This window comes from Mus caroli, chromosome 7 (genome assembly GCF_900094665.2).
Source record: "Mus caroli chromosome 7, CAROLI_EIJ_v1.1, whole genome shotgun sequence".
In the NCBI taxonomy this organism is placed as follows: domain Eukaryota; kingdom Metazoa; phylum Chordata; class Mammalia; order Rodentia; family Muridae; genus Mus; species Mus caroli.
In genome coordinates, this window is record NC_034576.1 from 110,528,870 (window position 1) to 110,535,309 (window position 6,440).

General features: G+C 40.6%; 1 pseudogene; it reads right to left on the reverse strand.

Annotated features, from left to right (window-relative positions):
• Positions 1-1,260: 1,260 nt before the first annotated feature.
• LOC110298035 overlaps positions 1,261-6,440 on the reverse strand; it is a 6,267-nt pseudogene continuing 1,087 nt past the window's right edge.

Below are 6,440 nucleotides of genomic sequence, written 5' to 3' on the forward strand. Positions count from 1 at the left end.
TCCTCTGCCTCCCAAGTGCTGGGATTAAAGGCGTGTGCCACCACGCCCTGCTCACCAGACTTTTAATACAGAAGAAAAACAAGAAATCTAGGCGAACACATCCGCCAAGTTACAGGGATACAAAACAAAAAAAATGCATACCTAAAAAGATGGCAGGACCAGGCCGTGTTTACCACATAATTAAAAAGATCAGCTAAACACTGGAGCCAGGTGAATGCTCTGATGCAATGCTAGTCTATTGTTAAACCCACCATCAGTGGTTCTTTACTAAATACCTGATTATGCTACTCTTCTGGGCCTAGTGAAGAAACCTGTACCAAACCCACCTATTTCCTAGGCCATTGTGTATTGCTGTGTTTGAGTGTGACTCAGCTATTTTCCTAAGTAATTACTATGCAGACTATCCCTGAGCTTTTCTAGCTCTGTTCAAGTAAATAGTAATGCCTAGTTTCACTGTCTCTACTAGAATTGAATTTGAATGTTACTGAATAGGCAACATTCTTACTGAATTCCAAGCTTAGGGTCAGCTTCAAGGATTTTCTAGGAACCATTGGAACACTGGTGGAAGCTTAGCTATACGTCGAAAATCAAACCTTAAAGACACTTATAATAAAACAATACTGAAAGAGATCACATGGATCCATATACCAGACTAACCTGAGGACAGGGTTTGAGTATACGGGCTATTGGAATGCCAAGGTTCCAGGAGGCTGTTTCCTTGAAACTCTGCCTCGCTACTGCTTACAGGCCTTTTGGCTTGTCAAGCAGACTTCACTGGAGTGGGTGTAGCACTACCAAACAAGAAAATTAAGAGTAACTAAAGGAAACGCTGCTGGGAAAGGGTCTGCCTTCCCGGGGAACCCACCCATCCCACTTCATGCTGCCTATACATATGCTGAGAATTAACAAATAATACTTTTGGGTTTAGTTCTATAATAAGATAGGCTTAGAAAAAGCAATCAGAGTAAAACTAATACAGATTTAAGATGCAGAACTTGACCAGGTGAAGAGAAAGGCATGAGTGATGTCAGAATCATTGATCATTCCTGGGACTCAGAAGGCAGATGTTAAGATCATACCTGACTGAAGCACTCATCTGTCCCTCCACTCCTGATCCTTTCAGGAAAACAAGCATTTGTCATGTGTTTTTGTTTTTGTTTTTGTTTTTTTTTCCCCACCTTAACTAAAGGTCTTGGAGTGCCACCTGTACATTCTAGTTGATTTTTAAACATTTGGTAAGTAAGGTCACATGGTTTCATCCTATTGGATCTGCTGATCTGTATCAGACTGCTTGATGGCAGAATCCGAGAGTTCTAACACAGGATTCACAAACCTGGGGTACTCATAGTGGCCATTGTCGTCCATCTTGGCACTGACAAAGTCATTCTCCCACTCTAGCCCATTGGAATTGTCAATGGCAGACATGGGGTTGCTACCCTTCTTGCTGCTGTACTTCAGTGCCGCCCTCAGCATGACTTCCTCTGTCTTGGATTGCTCTCTCATGGGCAGCATCCTATTCATTCCTTCATCTTCCCGCTCCAGGTCTAAGGAGGTGCTGTCATCATTTCCACTTGTTGATTTGGTTTTGGTCATTAGGTCACAGCTGCTTTCGGTTTTTGGTGTCAACACTGTGGCATCAGATGAGCATCTACTACTCTGAAAAACTTTGTACAGTGACTTTTTTTAATTAGATATTTTCTTTACTTACATTTCAAATGTCATCCCCTTTCCTAGTTTCCCCTCTGAAAATCCCTTATCCCCTTCCCCCTCCCCCTGCTCCCCAAACCATCCACTCCCATTCTGAGTCCTTGCATTCCCCTATACTGGGGCCTATAGAGCCTTCACAGGACCAAGGGCCTCTCTTCCCATTGATGACCAACTAGGCCATCTTCTGCTACATATATAGCTAGAGCCACAACCAAACACCAAACCCAGTCACTAGGCAGATGAAAACAAGAGCCTGATGATAGGAGCCTGATATAGCTGTCTCCTGTGAGGATCTGCCAGTGCCTGGAAAATACAGAAGAAAAATATATCTAATAAAGTCATTGAGCCACTGTACTTGTTGGGTTTTGTTAACTTGACATAAACCTAGATAGATCTGGGAAGAGGGGATTTTAAATAAGAAAATGCCTCCATAGGGGTGGCCTGTAGTAAGTATAGGGTGGATTACCTTGACAATGATTGATGTGGAAGGTCCAGCACACTGTTGGTAGTGTCACTCCTGAGCAGGTAGATCTTGGTTATTTAGGAAAGCAGGCTAAGCAAGTCATGGGAAGCAAACTCTTTGTTCCCTAGATATTGAAGCTGTTTAAGGAGGTTATGGTTCTTCAAAAGGTAGAGACTGACAGTCAGATGTATGCTCTTTGGAGCAGTATTTGACATATTGTTGTTCAGCCACAATTCCTGATCATGCTATGCTTTCAGATTAGATATGAAATGTGACCAGTTGGCTTTGTGCTTCTGTCCCATGGCTATCCTTTTTATTGCCCTGATGTACTTTCTGTGTGGAATTGTAAGCCAAAAAATACATTCTTTCATTATTAAAGAAGACAGGAGGAAGAGGAAGAGGAGGAGGAGGACGATGAGGGCAAATAGTATATAAAAGAACCAACTGCACACTTCACTATGCAGTGGATACAGCAGACACCTCTGTGGTTGAGGGTAAGATAAGCTTACTTTGAAATCCTGTGTCCCCATAAATGCAGTATGTCTTAAAATACACCATATATGTTTTCTAGGTCGCTTCAAGGATTGTTTAGTTCTAGAAATCATTGTGCTAGTGAAGTACAAGGCATAAATCATGGTCTTACATGTCTGTTCCTCCTATTCCTGATGCAATCGACTATGAAAAATAATCTTATTTGGGTTAGAGAAACAGCAAAATAGATAAAGGAACTTTTAATTAAGCCTGGTAATTTGAATTTAATGCCTGTGATCCATGTGGTAGAAAAAAAGTCCTGACTTCACCAGTGGTCCTTGGAATTCTACCTCTCTACAGCGATACCTCCCTAGGATAATAAATATTAAATGTTGTAGAAATTATTTTTATTATAAAGGAATATTAAACATAAGAGATGACATTTCTACTTATAAATATTGAGGAAGATATGTGTTTTATCCATAGTCAAATTATGTCAGAATATTTTATTCGCTCTTAACTATACAAAAGGTATTACAGATTGTGTGGAATGAATTTTTTAAATTATTTTATTATTTTATATTGGTTATTTTATTTATTTACATTTCAAATGTTGTTCCCCTTCCCAGTTTCCCCTCCACAACCCCTTCATTCAATCGCCCCTCCCCTTTGCCTCTATGAGGGTGCTCTCCCACCTTATTCCCATTCCTACCTAACTAATCTAGCATCCCCTTACTCTGGGGCATCAAGCCTCTACAGGACCAAGGGCCCCTTTCTATTGATGCCAGATAAGGTCATTTTCTGTTATGTATATAGCTGGAGCCACAGGTCCCTTCATGTGTACTCTTTGGTTGGTTGTTTAGTCCTTGGGAGCTCTGAGTTATCAGGTTAGTTGATATTGGTGTGGTGATCCCTTTCAGCTCCTTCAGTTCTTCCCCTAACTCTTCCCTTGGGGTCCCAGTGCTCAATCTGATGGTTGGCTGTGAGTATCTGCATTTGTATTGGTCAGTTGCTTACAGAGCCTCTCAGGGGACAGCTATACCAGGCTCCTGTCAGCAAGTACTTCTTGGCATCAGCAATAGTGTTGGGATTTTGCGTCTGTAGGTGGAACAGATCCCTAGGTGGGGTGGCCTCTGGACTGCCTTTCCTTTAGTCTCTGTTCCATGTTTTGTCTCTATATTTCCTTTAGATAGGAACAATTTAACAAAGTTTCCATTTATTTCACAGAAGAGAATATAAACAATAGAAATAACATGATTTGTCAGCCTGGTAGTATCTCCAAGTAGCACAGTACTTAGGAGGAAGAGACAAGTAGATGTGTGAACTGTAGGCCAGCCAGAGCTACACAGAAAATCCTGTATCGAGAAACTAAAAGACAGAGACAGACAGACAGACAGAGATACTCAGAGATTCTTCTCAAAAAGTAAGAAAAGAGAAAGAAAAAAAAAAAAAGGAAAGAAAACACTGCCCGGACCTGCAGGGATAATCAGCAGAGACCTAGGGCAGGGGAGGGAGAGTGAGAGGGACAAGAAAAACAAAGAATGAGAGCAAGACAGTTTGTCTTATCAAGCTCTGAAAAACTTTATTCTAGGATGGCAATATAAGAAAGAGGAGGCTTCAAGGGAGGGTGGAAAAGCCCGGGGGTTCTCTGAAGGTCAGGTGGCAATCTTCAGTTCTTGGAACCAATGGTCACAGTGCCCTCTCTACGCACAAATATTCTGTTATGACCATGAATGTTCTCTCACAGATGTTTATGTAAGCTAGAAATTTTCCACAAGGGCATGGTTGAGGCCATGGCTCCTGGCAAAACACAATTTCGAACCACACAATAGAATATAAACAATACATGATGCAAAATTAGGTGAAATTTACAAAGCCTTTGACTTAAGAGTCATATATTCATAGGCTGTCTTGAGACTAGGACAAAAGATTGTTTGAAATTTTCTATGTAGGCTCTATCATAATTTATAAATTTTCTATGCAGTGACTCATGTTTGAGAATTGTTCGTGCCATATGGTTTGAATCTGGGAATTCAGCAGTTGTAGACTACATAGTTATTGATCCCAACCCCCTGAAGACCACTTAAACAAAGTGAGTCAATATTTTAACATTTGCATTTTCACAGCTCAAAATGTGTCGATAAATTAGACCACATAAACTTTCCATCTCTGTATATGTTCAGCATGCTCCTAGGTGTAAAAAGCTTTGGTTAAACAAATTAGTCCCAACTGTTCATTTTCTCTGTGTAACATAGCAGTCAGTACAAAATAACATAGTGACATCAAACATGTCTTTCAACATAAAAGGGGGATTTTAGCATGGGAGTAAATTACTGATTTTATGGAAATAATCATGATATGGAGAAGCATTTTAGTTATAAAGAGTAGAATAATTTCAGTAGTATGTGGTGTTGTTACAAATTTTTTTTTTGAAAAAGGTTCTTTATTTAGTTTTCTAAATGAAGAGTTTCAAACAAACTACACATTTGACAAGCATGTAAAATTGTAACTTTTTCTAGGTTTTTTACAAATACAACAGTGTAACATCAGAAAAAAGAGTTCCCAAACTAAGCTTATTTATTTGTTTATACTTCAAATGTTGACCACCTTCCTGGTCCTCCTTCCAAGAGTTCTTCATTCCCTCCACCCTCTACTTTGCCTCTGAGAGGATGCTTCCCCACCTAACCCATACAAGCCCCTCATCCATCCTACCTACCCTGATCATTTACCATCCACCCCTGTCACTTCCCACTTCATCACCATCATCATCCCACATCTTCTCCCCTGGTGCGTAAGGTCTTTACAGAATTAATCTTAACCTCTCCCACTGAGGACACACAAGGTAGTCCTCTGCTACACATGTGCCAAGGTCCACAGACCAGCCCAAATGTGCACTTTGGTTGGTGGATTAGGTTCTGGGAGCTCCCAGGGGTCCATGTTAGTTGATACTGTTGGTCTTCTTACAGGGTTGCCATCCCCTCAGCTCCTTCAATCCTTCCCCTAATTCTTCCATAAGGATCCTTAACCTTATTTCAATGGTTGACTACGAATATCTGCATCTGTTTCAGTCAACTGCTGGTAGAGTATCTCAGAGCACAGCCATGTGAGGCTCCTGTCTGCAAGCACAACATAGCATCAGTAATAGTATCAGGGTTTGGTGCCTGCCCATGAGAGAAATCCCAAGTTGGGCTGTTCACTGGATGGTGTTTCCTTTGATCTCTGCTCCAGTTTTGTCCCTGCATTCCTTTTAGATAGGAACAAATCCGGGTTAAAATTTTTGAAGGTAGGTTGGTAACTTCATCACTACACTGGGGTTCCTGTCTCCCTATTGGAAGTGGTCTCTTCAATATGAACATGGAGATTTTAGTGGGAAACACTGGAATTTTAGTGGAAAATTCACTATTCTCTCATGTGAAAAAATTAGAATAATGAAAGGGCCTACATCTTAAAGTAGCATTGAAGGTTCAATGTGTATAAAATGCTCTGCATAATTATCAGCATAGATGTTCCAACCGGTAAGAAGGACACGTGCTCCACTATGTTCGTAGCAGCCTTATTTATAATAGCCAGAAGCTGGAAAGAACCCAGATGCCCCTCAACAGAGGAATGTATATAGAAAATGTGGTATATTTACACAATGGAATACTACTCAGCTATTAAAAAGAATGAATTTATGAAATTCCTAGGCAAATGGATGGACATGGAGGGCATCATCCTGAGTGAGGTAACCCAATCACAAAAGAACTCACATGATATGTACTCACTGATAAGTGGATACTAGCCCAGAAACTTAGAATAC